Below are 15,543 nucleotides of genomic sequence, written 5' to 3' on the forward strand. Positions count from 1 at the left end.
AATACAGATGTGCCAAGCTTGTAGCATTATACCCAATACGACTCGAGGCTGTAATCGCTGCCAAAGGTGCTTCAACAAAGTACTGAGAAAAGGGTCTGAATCCTTTTTTTATTTTTAATACATTTGCAAACATTTCTAAAAACCTGTTTTTGCTTTGTCATTACTGGATATTGTGTGTAGATCAATCAATGTAATCAATTTTAGAATAAGCCTGTAACGTAACAAAATGTGGAAAAAGTCAAGGGGTCTGAATACTTTCCGAATGCACTGTATAGCATACTGCTTCCTCTCAAATCTATATTTATGATTAAAATACAAAATCCCAGGTTCCTTCGGCTGTTTTCTACATGCTTAAGGTTTTTGACTATATTGTCATTGAACTGGACATGACATTTTGTGTATGTTTATTTGATCTTTTAAAAACAAGCCACATTTACAGAATTATGCACTTGATTAAGAATCCTACAGGATAAACGCAAAGAAGTCTGTGACTTATTTCCATTGTGGTTCTCAGATGGTTTATCATCTCTACTCTGCTTCCTTCAACCCATGATGAAACAACAAGGACAGTGTGTGAGAAAAATAAAAAATGACAGAGAAAGAGAAAGATCAATAGACAGGATGCTGATCAGACAGATGGTTCAGAGATACAAAGTATCTGAGAACCAAGTGTAGTGTGTGGGCCAGTTTGACTTAGTCGCATTTAACCTCATAGGAGACATGGACAAGACAGATAGCCATCTAAACCACACATACATAATACTCTACACAGGCTTATCGTGGCTAGGAGCCTCCTCTACACCTCTATACTAACTGGGTCAACACAAAGTTGTGTATGTGTATCACCTTTTTATTTGAGTAAATCTTTAAATAATTACAACTTTCAGTGTGATTTCTTTACTTCTGAAGGTGTAGAGTTGAGTTTTCACCAGGAGGTGGCAGTGAATAGCAGTTCATTGAGACACTTCAAATCAAATCACTGGAATGTATTGACAAATATGATGTAAAACAAGATTGCACAGTATACACAAATATATCTAATAAGTATTCTGGTGCTGGCTGAGGATTCTCAGGTTTTGCAGTTTGCCCTGACATTCATGTAGACTTTATCAGCTAGAGAGAGAGAGAGCGAGAGCGAGAGCGAGAGAGAGACCATTAGAGTTCTCAAACATTTTCTTACATACATAATAATAGTGATATTTAGTGATTTACAGTTGGCTGATGGTAATAGGTTAGGGTTTACAACACTTAATAAACAGTACATGTGTTACAGAGTCTATGTGTTTAACTTGAATAGTATAGAGCTGTTCATAGTTCCTTCTAATTCTAGAATGAGGATAAAAGGGAAGCAATAGAATCTTGGCAGGGATGCAGGAACCATGACAATGAAAGGGGGAAGCTAAACTTTCATAAATATAATATTGCTCATAGCGGGCGGAGGGCAGTGGTCATTGATCCAATGGAAGCAGTAGGGAAATATTATGTTAATGAAAAAACCCTGCATGGCACTTTACCCCTCTGTTTTCGATGTCTGCGTCGGCTGGCACAGTGGTACGTGACAACGGCAATGGTCAGGATCACATCTGCAGCGATGATGCCAGCCATGGTGCCAGGTTCGATCCTGTAGCATGATGGGTTATCTGGTAGAGGAGGGTGAAGATAGATGAGAGGGGACGGAGGACAAGAGTGGGGTGGGTGAAGAGTGACAGGAAATATGATTATTTTGGTTCCCAGTGTGTGAAAAATATGGATTTGTGTCTCTCCGTCCTGATGCTATGCTTAATATGATATGTGTTTATCATGATACATACTTGTACCTGGGTCAGCCACAACCTTTTCTTGAGGAGAAAAATGAAAAAGAGATCATTGTCAATGTAATTATATTATACACTGAGTATACAAAACATTAAGAACATTAAGAACTGCTCTTTCCATGACTGACTGACCAGGTGAAACCTATGATCCCTTCTTGATGTCACTTGTTAAATCAATTTGAATCAGTGTAGATGAAGGGGAGGAGACAGGTGGACCCCTAAGGTCAATATCCGCGCCCCGCAGAAAATCTATTAGTATAATACAAAATAATCTATACAATTCCATCAGTTTAAGCTGGCGACACCATTTTTTTTGCATTGGATGCATCTCAATCCATCGTATCTGCCTACGTCACACTTCTGCATCTGCGGTGAAAGGTGACAGAGCAGGAGCGGTGTTTGTCAGACCATGAGACATCCGAAATTGTTCTTCTCACAAAATCGTCTGTAGCGTCCGAACGGTTTGGCCTACAAACTATTATGAACCCTCTATTGAAAGAAGAGACTCTGTTCTCTGTTTTGCTCTAGGACCGCCACAAGCGGACTCGTCTGAGGTCGGTACAGTCAATATGCCAACTTCTGTCTGTAGCGTCTGAACAGTTTGGGCTACACACTAATATGACAGTGAGACTTTCACAAACAAGTACATGTCCAAATCAAATCAAATTCCAAATCAAATTTTATTGGTCACATACAGATGGTTAGCAGATGTTAATGCGAGTGTAGCGAAATGCTTGTGCTTCTAGTTCTGACAGTGCAGTTATATCTAACAAGTAATCTAATTTCCCAACAACTACCTAACACGCACAAATCTAAAGGGGTGAATGAGAATATGTACATATAAATATATGGATGAGCGATGGCCGAGCGGCATAGGCAAGGTGCAATAGATGGTATAAAATACAGTATATACATATGATATGGGTAATGTAAGATATGTAAACATTATTAAAGTGGCATTATTTAAAGTAGCATTGTTAAAAGTGAATAATGATCCATTTATTAAAGTGGCCAGTGATTGGGTCTCAATGAAGGCAGCAGCCTCTCTGAATTAGTGATTGCTGTTTAGCAGTCTGATGTCCTTGAGATAGAAGATTTTTTTCAGTCTCTCGGTCCCAGCTTTGATGCACCTGTACTGACCTCACCTTCTGGATGGTGTGAACAGCGGTGTGAACAGGCAGTGGCTCGGGTGGTTGTTGTCCTTGATGATCTTTTTGGCCTTCCTGTGACATCGGGTTCAGTAGGTGTCATGGAGGGCAGATAGTTCGCCCCCGGTGATGCGTTGTGCAGACCACACCACCCTCTGGAGAGCCTTGCGGTTGAGGGCGGTGCAGTTGCCGTACCAGGCTGTGATACAGCCTGACAGGATGCTCTTAGTTGTGCATCTGTAAAAGTTTGTCAGGGTTTTGGGTGACAAGCCACATTTTTTCAGCCTCCTGAGGTTGAAGAGGCACTGTTGCGCCTTCTTCACCACACTATCTGTGTGGGTGGACCATTTCAGTTTGTCTGTGATGTGTACGCTGAGGAACTTAAAACTTTCCACCTTCTCAACTGCTGTCCCTTTGATGTGGATAGGGGGGTGCTCCCTCTGCTGTTTCCTGAAGTCCACGATCATCTCCTTTGTTTTGTTGACGTTGAGTGAGAGGTTGTTTTCCTGACACCACACTCCGATGGCCCTCACCTCCTCCCTGTAGGCTGTCTCGTCGTAGTTGGTAATCAAACCCACTGCTGTTGTGTCGTCTGCAAACTTGATGATTGAGTTGGAGGTGTGCATGGCCACGCAGTCATGGGTAAACAGGGAGTACAGGAGGGGGCTGAGCACGCACCCTTGTGGGGCCCCAGTGTTGAGGGTCAGCGAAGTGGAGATATTGTTTCCTACCTTCACCACCTGGGGGTGGCCCATCAGAAAGTCCAGGACTCAATTGCACAGGGCGGGGTTTGGACCCAGGGCCTCCAGCTTAATGACGAGCTTGGAGGGTACTATGGTGTTGAATGCTGAGCTGTAGTCAATGAACAGCATTCTTACATAGGTATTCCTCTTGTCCAGATGGGATAGGGCAGTGTGCAGTGTGATGGTGATTGCATCGTTTGTGGACCTGTTGGAGTGGTATGCAAACTGAAGTGGGTCTAGGGTGGCCGGTAAGGTGGAGGTGATATGATCCTTGACTAGTCACTCAAAGCACTTCATGATGACAGAAGTGAGTGCTACGGGGCGGTAGTCATTTAGTTCAGATATCTTTGCCTTCTTGAGTACAGGAACAATGGTGGCCATCTTGAAGCATGTGGGGACAGCAGATTGGGATAGGGAGAGACTGAATATGTCTGTAAACACACCAGCTAGCTGGTCTGCGCATGCTCTGAGGCTAGGGATGCCATCTGGGCAAGCAGCCTTGCGAGGATTAACACGTTTAAATGTTTTACTCATGTCGGCCATGGAGAAGGAGAGGGGTGAACGCAGTACTTGTTAGCGGGCCGCGATGGTGGCACTGTATTATCCTCAAAGCGGGCAAAGAAGGTGTTTAGTTTGTCTGGAAGCGTGATGTCAGTGTCTGTGACATGGCTGGTTTTCTTTTTGTAGTCCATGATTTCCTGTAGACCCTGCCACATACGTCACGTGTCTGAGCCGTTGAATTGCGACTCCACTGTTGTTTTGTTGTTTTGTTCTAGGATGAAAGTCCCCCCCGTACCAGTTGAAAAAATGTGTGTAAGTATTTATAAAGACTGTTTAGTGTCAAAAAAAGTTAAATACGTGTACAAAAAAAGTATTAATAATAAGAATATTGATATATATATATATATATATATATATATATATATATATATATATATATATATATATATATATATAAAACAAAGGATATATACACTGCTCAAAAAAATAAAGGGAACACTTAAACAACACAATGTAACTCCAAGTCAATCACACTTCTGTGAAATCAAACTTTCCACTTAGGAAGCAACACTGATTGACAATACATTTCACATGCTGTTGTGCAAATGGAATAGACAACAGGTGGAAATAATAGGCAATTAGCAAGACACCCCCAATAAAGGAGTGGTTCTGCAGGTGGGGACCACAGACCACTTCTCAGTTCCTATGCTTCCTGGCTGATGTTTTGGTCACTTTTGAATGCTGGCGGTGCTTTCACTCTAGTGGTAGCATGAGACGGAGTCTACAACCCACACAAGTGGCTCAGGTAGTGCAGCTCATCCAGGATGGCACATCAATGCGAGCTGTGGCAAGAAGTTTTGCTGTGTCTGTCAGCGTAGTGTCCAGAGCATGGGGGCGCTACCAGGAGACAGGCCAGTACATCAGGAGATGTGGAGGAAGCCGTAGGAGGGCAACAACCCAGCAGCAGGACCGCTACCTCCGCCTTTGTGCAAGGAGGAGCAGGAGGAGCACTGCCAGAGCCCTGCAAAATGACCTCCAGCAGGCCACAAATGTGCATGTGTCTGCTCAAACGGTCAGAAACAGACTCCATGAGGATGGAATGAGGGCCCGACATCCACAGGTGGGGGTTGTGCTTACAGCCCAACACCGTGCAGGACGTTTGGCATTTGCCAGAGAACACCAAGATTGGCAAATTCGCCACTGGCGCCCTGTGCTCTTCACAGATGAAAGCAGGTTCACACTGAGCACGTGACAGACGTGACAGAGTCTGGAGATGCCGTGGAGAACGTTCTGCTGCCTGCAACATCCTCCAGCATGACCGGTTTGGTGGTGGGTCAGTCATGGTGTGGGGTGGGGTGGCATTTCTTTGGGGGGCTGCACAGCCCTCCATGTGCTCGCCAGAGCTAACCTGACTGCCATTAGGTACCGAGATGAGATCCTCAGACCCCTTGTGAGACCATATGCTGGTGCGGTTGGCCCTGGGTTCCTCCTAATGCAAGACAATGCTAGACCTCATGTGGCTGGAGTGTGTCAGCAGTTCCTGCAAGAGGAAGGCATTGATGCTATGGACTGGCCCGCCCGTTCCCCAGACCAGAATCCAATTGAGCACATCTGGGACATCATGTCTCGCTCCATCCACCAACGCCACGTTGCACCACAGACTGTCCAGGAGTTGGCGGATGCTTTAGTCCAGGTCTGGGAGGAGATCGCTCAGGAGACCATCCGCCACCTCATCAGGAGCATGCCCAGGCGTTGTAGGGAGGTCATACAGGGACGTGGAGGCCACACACACTACTGAGCCTCATTTTGACTTGTTTTAAGGACATTACATCAAAGTTGGATCAGCCTGTAGTGTGGTTTTCCACTTTAATTTTGAGTGTGACTCCAAATCCAGACCTCCATGGGTTGATAAATTGGATTTCCATTCATTATTTTTGTGTGATTTTGTTGTCAGCACATTCAACTATGTAAAGAAAAAAGTATTTAATACAATTATTTCTTTCATTCAGATGTAGGATGTGTTGTATAAGTGTTCCCTTTATTTTTTTGAGCAGTATATATATCCTGATCTTTCTTATACACTACATGGCCAAAGGTATTTCGATACCTGCTCATCGAACATCTCATTCAAAAAGCACGGGCATTAATATGGATTTGGTCCCCCCTTTGATGCTGTAACAGCTTCCACTCTTCTGGGATAGCTTTCCACTAGATGTTGGAACATTGTTGAGGGGACTTTCTTCCATTCAGCAACAAGAGCATTAGTGAGGTCGGCACTGATGTTGGGCGACTTGATGTCAGCGTTGAGGACAGGGCTCTGTGCAGGCCAGTCAAGTTCTTCCACACCGACCTCGACAAAACATTTTTGTATGAACCTCGCTTTGTGCACGGGGGCATTGTCATGCTGAAACAGGAAAGGGCCTTCCCCAAACTGTTGCCACAAAGTTGTAAGCACAGAATCATCTAGAATGTCATTGCATGCTGTAGCGTTAAGATTTCCCTTCACTGGAAGTAAGGAGCGTAGCCCGAACCATGAAAAACAGCCCCAGACCATTATTCCTCCTCCACCAAACTTTACAGTTGGCACTATGTATTCGGGCGGGTAGCGTACTCCTGGCATCTGCCAAACCCAGTTTCATCCATCGGACTGCCAGATGGTGAAGTGTGATTCATCACTCCAGAGAACGCACTTCCACTGCTCCAGAGTCAAATGGCGGCGAGCTTTACAACACTCCAGCTGACGCTTGGCATTGCCATGGTGATATTAGGCTTGTGTGTGGCTGCTCAGCCATGGACACCCATTTCATGAAGCTCCCGACGTACATTTCTGACATTGCTTCCAGATGCAGTTTGGAACTCGGTCGTTAGTGTTGCAACAGACAATTTGTACGCACTACGCGCTTCAGCCCTCGGCGGTCCCGTTCTGTGAGCTTGTGTGGCCTACCACTTCACGGCGAAGCTGTTGTTGCTCTTAGATGTTTCCACTTCACAGTAACTGCACTTGCAGTTGACAGGGGCAGCTATAGCAGGCAGAAATTTCATGAACTGACTTGCTAGAAAGGTGGCATCCTATGACGGTGCCATGTTGAAAGTCACTGAGCTCTTCAGTACTGGCCATTCTACTGCTAATGTTTGTCTATGGAGATTGCATGGCTGTGGGCTCGATATTATACCTTTCAGCAAGTGTGGCTGAAATAGCCAAATCCACAAATTTGAAGGGATGTCCACATACCTTTGGCCATGTAATGTATCTCTCAGGTATAGGACAGACATTTCAGACCAAACTTCCTTTAGATTTGTGGTGGGACTATCTTTTGTCCCCTCTCAACCCGCATAGACAGGACTGAGACTCATGGTTTAAAGAAGGATTTTTAAGGTTTGAGACAATTGAGACATGGATTGTGAAATAAGTGCCTTTGAATGGGTATGGTAATAGATGTCAGGCAAACTGGTTTGTGTCAAGAACTGCAACACTGCTGGGTTTTTCACACTCAACAGTTTCCCGTGTGTGTCAAGAAGGGTCAACCACCCAAAGGACATCCAGCCAACTTGACACAACTGAGGGAAGCATTGGAGTCAACATGGGCCAGCATCCCTGTGGAACGCTTTCGACACCTTGTAGAGTCCATGCCCCGATTGACTTGAGACTGTTCTGAGGGAAAAAGGGGGCAGTGTAACTCAAAATTAGGAAGGTGATCCTAATGTTTGAGTCACTCAGTGTATACTGTAGAGATATAGCTTCAGTAAAAACAATGTTACTGATAAGGGATTTATGTGTTTAAATGTAATGATTAAATAATTCCACCCTGAAACCTAACTATTAGTGATCATTAGTTAATGTAGCATGTATAATGAATAATTAAAGTACTAAACGTAAGTCCCATAAGGTTTAGTAGAAACCTGTGAGGAAGAGAAATGTATGTGTGTATGTGTGTGCCTAAGAAAATACCGAGAACAATAGAGACTGTGTTTGGCTCGACCTGGCTAGAAACTCTGAGAAACTTATGATAGGACAGGGAGTACTTCTCAAGGTTCCTCTAATCTCGGCGGAATGGAACGGACAGCACTGGGTAGTGATAAACAGTGGTGAGAACTCTGGGGAGGGATACATCCCACCTACTGTTTGTGTGTATGTATGTGCGTAAGGAAGAAGCAAGTTATAAAATGAATGATAAAATGAAAATTCTCATGACAGTTACCTACAGTTGAAGTCGGAAGTTTACATACACTTACGTTGGAGTCATTAAAACTATTTTTCAACCACTCCACAAAGTTATTTTAACAAACTATAGTTTTGGCAAGTCGGTTAGGACATCTACTTTGTGCATGACTCAAGTAACTCTTCCATCAATTGTTTACAGACAGATTATTTCACTTATAATTCACTGTATCACAATTCCAGTGGGTCAGAAGTTTACATACACTAAGTTGACTGTGCCTCTAAACAGCTTGGAAAATTCCAGAAAATGATGTCATGGCTTTAGAAGTTTCTGATAGGCTAATTGACATCATTTGAGTCAATTGGAGGTGTACCTGTGGATGAATTTCAAGGCCTACCTTCAAATTCAATGCCTTTTTGCTTGACATCATGGGAAAATCAAAAGAAATCAGCCAAGACCTCAGAAAAAAAATGTAGACCTCCACAAGTCTGGTTCATCCTTGGGAGCATTTTCCAAATGCCTGAAGGTACCACATTCATCTGTACAAACAATAGTATGCAAGTATAAATACCATGGGACCACGCAGCCGTCATACCTGTCAAGATGCACTAGAAGTGAGGGAGGGGTGAAGTCAGGCGCAGGAGAACAAAGGTGCGTAGTAGAACGTTTTATTTTCCCGAGTCCAAAAATGCCATAACTAGGCAGGGAACAAGGAAACCCAACTAGACAAAAATCCACCTCAACAGAGCCGAGCGCGCCGACGCCGGCCTCGAGGACGACCCGGAGGGCGAAGCGCAGGGCGATCCGGATGGAGGCTGTGGAACTCCTGCAACAGTGACGGGTCCAGGATGTCCTCCACCGGTACCCAGCACCTCTCCTCCGGACCATACCCCTCCCAATCCACGAGGTACTGCAGGCCCCCTACCTGGCACCTAGAGTCCAAGATGGAATGGACTGTGTACGCCGGGGCCCCCCCGATGTCCAGGGAGGGCGGAGGGACCTCCCGCACCTCAACATCCTGCAGTGGACCAGCTACCACCGGCCTGAGGAGAGACACATGAAACGAGGGGTTAATACGTTAATCAGAGGGGAGCTGTAACCTATAACACACCTCGTTTATCCTCCTCAGGACTTTAAATGGCCCCACAAACCGCGGACCCAACTTCCGGCAGGGCAGGCGGAGGGGCAGGTTCCGGGTCGAGAGCCAGACCCTGTCCCCCGGTGTGAACATGGGGGCCTCACTGTGATGGCGGTCAGCGCTCTCCTTTTGCCGTCCACCAGCCATTTAAGGGATTCCTGGATGGCTCTCCAGGTCTCCTTTGAGCGCTGCACCCAGTCTTCCACCGCAGGAGCCTCAGTCTGGCTCTGATGCCAGGGCACCAGGACCGGCTGGTAACCCAACACGCACTGAAAGGGCGACAGGTTAGTAGAGGAGTGGCGGAGAGAGTTCTGAGCCATCTCGGGCCCATGGCACGAACCTCGCCCACTCTCCCGGCCGGTCCTGGCAATAGGACCGCAGAAACCTGCCCACATCCTGATTAATTCTCTCCACCTGCCCATTACTCTCGGGGTGAAAACCTGAGGTCAAACTGACCGAAACCCCCAGCCGCTCCATAAACGCCCACCACACCCGGGACGTAAACTGGGGACCCCGATCAGAGACGATCACCCCGTAGTGCCGGAAGGCGTGAGTAAACAGGGCCTCCGCGGTCTGTAGGGCCGTAGGAAGACCGGGCAAAGTGAGGAGATGGCAGGACTTAGAGAACCGATCAACAACAACCAGGATCGTGGTGTTCCCCTGAGACGGAAGAAGATCGGTGAGGAAATCCACCGTCAGGTGGGACCACGGCCGCTGTGGAACGGGGAGGGGCTGTAGCTTCCCTCTAGGCAGGTGTCTAGGAGCCTTACACTGAGCACACACCGAACAGGAGGAGACATAGAACCTCACGTCCCTCGCCAATGTGGGCCACCAGTACTTCCCTCTAAGACCCCGCACCATCCGCGCAATCCCTGGATGACCCGAGGAGGGTAGCGTGTGCGACCACCTGATCAATCGATCGCGGACACCGAGCAGGACGTACTTCCGACCCGCAGGACACTGAGGTGGAGTAGGTTCTGACTGTAACGCCCGCTCAATGTCCGCGTCCACCTCCCAGACCACCGGTGCCACCAGACAGGAGGCCGGAAGTATGGGAGTGGGGTCGATGGACCGTTCCTCGGTATCATAGAGACGAGACAGTGCGTCGGCCTTAGTGTTACGGGAACCTGGTATTTTACGAGATAGTAAACCGGAATCTAGTGAAAAACATTGCCCATCTAGCTTGACGAGGGTTCAGTCTCCTCACCGCCCGGTTGTACTCCAGATTACGGTGGTCAGTCCAGATGAGAAAAGGGTGTTGCGCCCCCTCAAGCCAATGTCTCCACACCTTCAGGGCCCTTACCACAGCCAGCAACTCCCTGTCCCCACATCATAGTTACACTCCGCCGGACTAAGCTTCCTAAAAAAGAAAGCACAGGGGCGAAGTTTCGGGGTCGCGCCCGAGCGCTGTGACAGCACGGCTCCAACCCCAGCCTTGGACGCGTCCACCTCCACTATGAATGGCAAAGAGGGGTCCGGATGCACCAGCACAGGAGCATCGGTAAACAGAGTCTTCAGCTGACCAAAAGCTCTATCCACCTCTGCCGACCACCTCTGGGACCACCTTGTATGTGTGCAAGGGTGTAGGCACAAGCATGCACACACACACACACACACACACACACACACACACACACACACACACACACACACACACACACACACACACACACACACACACACACACACACACACACACACACACACACACACACACACACACACAAATCAATTCAGATAGGGGTGTGAATATACTGTTGGTGTGGAAGTTCATCACATCACTTACCACAAAGGCAAAAGAAGAGAACCGTCAGCAATGCTGCATTGTCTGACATTTTCTTTGATTACCATCGTACAATATCTACTGGAACAGAACACAATCTGTTAACATAATTAGTGTCTGCATTTACAAACACAATACAATATCCCTATGGAGAAATATAAGGTCACTACTCAAGAAGACCTTTGATTTATTGAAGCATCAATGTTTACACCAACATTATATGAGCTGAATGGGTTTCACATGGGAACACAAACTACTCTGAATCCCTGGTTGTTGTATTGGTTCCCTTGCGTCCACCTTGTCTATAAACAGAAGGCATATTCAGACCCATTTTTCCATATGTTGCTACTTTAAAGCCGTATTCTAAAATGGATTACATTTTTTTTAAACTCATCAAACTACACACAATAACCCATAACGACAAAGCAACAACAGTTTTTTAGAAATTAGTGCAAATTTATTACAAGTAAAGAACTGAAAAATCACATTTACATAAGTATTCAGACCCTTAAATCAGTACTTTGTTGAAGCACATTTGGCAGCAATTACAGCCTCTAGACTTCTTGGGTATGACACTACAAGCTTGGCACAACTGTATTTGGGGAGTTTCTCCCATTTTTATCTGCAGATCCTCTGAAGCTCTGTCAGGTTGGATGGGGAGTGTCGCTATTTTCAGGTCTCTCCAGAGATGTTAGATCGGGTTCAAGTCCGGGCTCTGGCTGGGCCACTCAAGGACATTCAGAGACTTGTCCCGAAGCCACTCCTGCGTTGTCTTGGCTGTGTGTGTAACCGATGTGAAATGGCTAGTTAGTTAGCGGTGGTGCGCGCTAATAGCGTTTCAATCGGGTGCCGTCACTCGCTCTGAGACCTGAAGTCGTTGTTCCCCTTGCACTGCTAGGGCCACGGCTTTTGTGGCGCGATGGGTAATGATGCGTCGTGGGTGTCAGTTGTTGATGTGTGCAGAGGGTCCCTGGTTCAAGACCAGGTTGGGGCGAGGAGAGGCACGGAAGCTATACTTTTACATGTGCTTAGGGTCATTTTCCTGTTAGAAGGTGAACCTACGGCCCAGTCTGAGGTCCTGAGCGCTCTGGAGCAGGTTTTCATCAAGGATCTCTCTGTACTTTGCTCTGCTAATTTTCCCTCGATCCTGACTAGTCTCCCAGTCCCTGCCACTGAAAAACATCCCCACAGCATGATGCTGCCCACCACCATGATTCACCGTAGGGATGGTGCCAGATTTCCTCAAGACGTGACACTTGGCATTCAGGCCAAAGACTTTAATCTTGGTTTTATCAGACCAGAGAATCTTGTTTCTCATGGTCTGAGAGTCTTTAGGTGCCTTTTGGCGAACTCCAAGCAGGCTGTCATGTGCCTTTTACTGAGGAGTGGCTTCCGTCTGGCCACTCTACCATAAAGGCCTGATTGGTGGAGTGCTGCAGAGATGGTTGTCCTTCTGGAAGGTTCTCTCATCTCCACAGAGGAGCTCTGGAGCTCTGTCAGAGTGACCATCGGGGTCTTCGTCAGCTCCCCGACCAAGGCCCTTCTCCCCCGATTCCTCAGTTTGGCCGGGCGGCCAGCTCTAGGAAGAGTCTTGGTGGCTCCAAACTTCTTCCATTTAAGAATGATGGAAGCCACTGTGTTCTTGGGGACCTTCAATGCTGCAGACATTTTTTGGTACCGTTCCCCAGATCTGTGCCTCGACACAATCCTGCACTGTCAACCGTGGGACCTTATATAGGCAGGTGTGTGCCTTTCCAAATCATGTCCAATCAATTGAATTTCCCACAGGTGGACTCCAATCAAGTTGTAGAAACATCTCAAGGATGATCAATGGAAACAGGATGCACCTGAGCTCAAATTCGAGTCTCATAGCAAAGGGTCTGAATAGTTATGTAAATAAGGTATTTCAGGTTTTCTTTATACATTTGCAAAAATTTCTAAAAGCATGTTTATTCGCTTTGTCATTATGGGGTATTGTGTGTAGATAGATGAGGATTTTTTAAAATTGAATCCATGTTTGAATAAGTTTGTAACATAACTAAATGTGAAAAAAGTCAAGGTTCTGAATACTTTCCGAATGCACTTTACACATCTGATTGCCATTTCAGTGGAACAGAAGTAGAACAGCTTGACTCTAAACTTTTTCTACAGAAAATGTACTTTGAAAAGGTCACCTACTTAAGAATGAGTCACATGGTTGTGGGCAAATTTGCAATTGTGAAGATAGGACTGGCTAATAAAAAGTTGTATATAAAAAGAAAATAACATTTGGATATGCTACACAGATGGCAAATTATTTTTTATAATGTAGTTGAACTAAAAAAAAATAAACATTCAATTCAAAAATCTGAATTTACCGAGTTAAAATGTAACACATATCAATCAAATTATCTGAATTGAGACAAACATTTCAACGTATGTCTTTTAGTGGAGTGCAATGGAAACAACACTCTAAGTTTAAAAAAAAGTTAACCAGAATAAACAAAATAATACATTGTAAACAGAATGATCTTACCTCAATGTAAACTTATCTACAGGACCTTCTACGATGATCAGTTACTGTCTTTCACTAGGGCTTGCTAAGAGTTTTCCCTTTTGAAAAGTAACAGGTTTCTCTGCTCCTCCCACTCCTCCTCCTCTGTTTCCTTTATATGTCTGATGCACTCCATTGCCTGTTTGTAGGCCTTTACAATTCTGAAAGTTATTTTGTAGTTTTTCCAGCCTGCACATTTTGAAGTTGGTTTGATGTTTATAGTTACAAAGCAAACAATAAGCATGCAAGAGCACAGTATTATTCATGGTGAACCAAGCACACTAATTATAAGTATTCAGAGAAGAGTATAACTGCAGAAATCTATGACCCTTGTACTGCTATTTTTTATAGCTCCACCCCTGACTCACCTGAGCAAGAGAGATCCAAGTAAAATGGATTAAAGAACAGAACAGCACTGTGACATTCAGCTATTCACCAATCAACTAACTTATATTGTATGACTTATTCATGGGCTTTGAAAATAATCAAGATTCCAAGCAACAATTGAAAACCAAAGGAGGACAACATGGTCAATACATCAAAATTGTGACATTTTATGTCTTCGATAATTCAATGTTTTTTTTACACCCAACTTCTATGTTTTTTCATTTCAGGAGAAGCTGAATGTCTTCAATGACGTTAAACTGACCTGTGATCAAACAGCAGAGCACATTAAGGTAAGAATGCAGAATGATCACAGCCACATTTCCACCCTGTGGAATTATGGATGATAGAATGGTGACTGATGTTACTATCAGATACATTCTTATTTGCTAACTCCAGAGCCAGGCTCAGTACACAGAGAGGCAAATCAAGGAGGAGTTTGAGAAGCTTGTACCTACAAGAGGAAGAGGTCAGGATAGTTGCACTAAGGGAGGAAGAGAAGCAGAAGAGTCAGAAGATGGAGAAGATTGAGGAGATGAGCAGAGAGAGATCATCACTTTCAGACACAATCAGAACCATAGAAGAGGATAAAAATGTATTTGGTTTTTCTGCAGCACTACAGGGCCATCTTGGAAAGGTAAGTGATCTGCCTCCGGTCTCTCTCTTCTCAGTGGTTCTGTATCCAACCCCACTGACTCCTGTCTGTTCTTCCAGAACCTAGTGCACACTGCTGGACCGTGAGAGGGTTTCAGGAGGACTGATTGATGTGGCAAAGCACATGAGAAACCTGCACTATAGGGTCTGGGAGAAGATGCTGAATAATAAGATTATGTCCCTACCTCAATTTTTATTTAATTATGGTATGTGTGTGTTGCCAGTTCCAGTGACTCTTGACCCCAACACTGCAAACTCACATCTAATCTTGTCTGATGATCTAACCACAGTGATATACTGCAACTTCCTGACAACCCAGAGAGATTTGATGACTATACAATGGTCCTGGCCTCTGAGGGCTTTAAAACCTCTCTAGGGGAGGTGGAACGAAATCGTCCCACACTATTCAACAGCCAGTGACAAAGTAGAGCGCCAAATTTAAATCCACAAAATGTCATAATTCAAAGTTCTCAAACATAGGACTATTTTACACCATTTTATAGATACACTTCTCCTGAATCGAACCACGTTGTCCGATTTCCAAAAGGCTTTACAGCGAAAGCAAAACATTAGATAATGTTAGGAGAGTACATAGACACAAAAAAACACACAGCCATTTCCAAGCAACTAGCATGCATCACAAATACCCAAAACACAGCTAAATGCAGCACTAACCTTTGATGAT

At 45.2% G+C, this 15,543-nt stretch overlaps 1 long non-coding RNA gene across 1 annotated transcript; it reads right to left on the reverse strand.

Moving 5' to 3' along the window:
• On the reverse strand, positions 1-11,370 carry LOC145879474 (uncharacterized). The gene is made up of 4 exons (XR_014392268.1): positions 11,291-11,370; positions 1,812-1,838; positions 1,515-1,640; positions 1-1,113 (listed from the first exon to the last, which is right to left on the reverse strand). It is a non-coding gene; the product is annotated as an uncharacterized LOC145879474 (long non-coding RNA).
• Positions 11,371-15,543: the final 4,173 nt, after the last annotated feature.

The sequence above is a fragment of the Salmo salar genome, chromosome 05 (genome assembly GCF_965601325.2).
Source record: "Salmo salar chromosome 05, fSalSal1, whole genome shotgun sequence".
Lineage (NCBI taxonomy): Eukaryota > Metazoa > Chordata > Actinopteri > Salmoniformes > Salmonidae > Salmo > Salmo salar.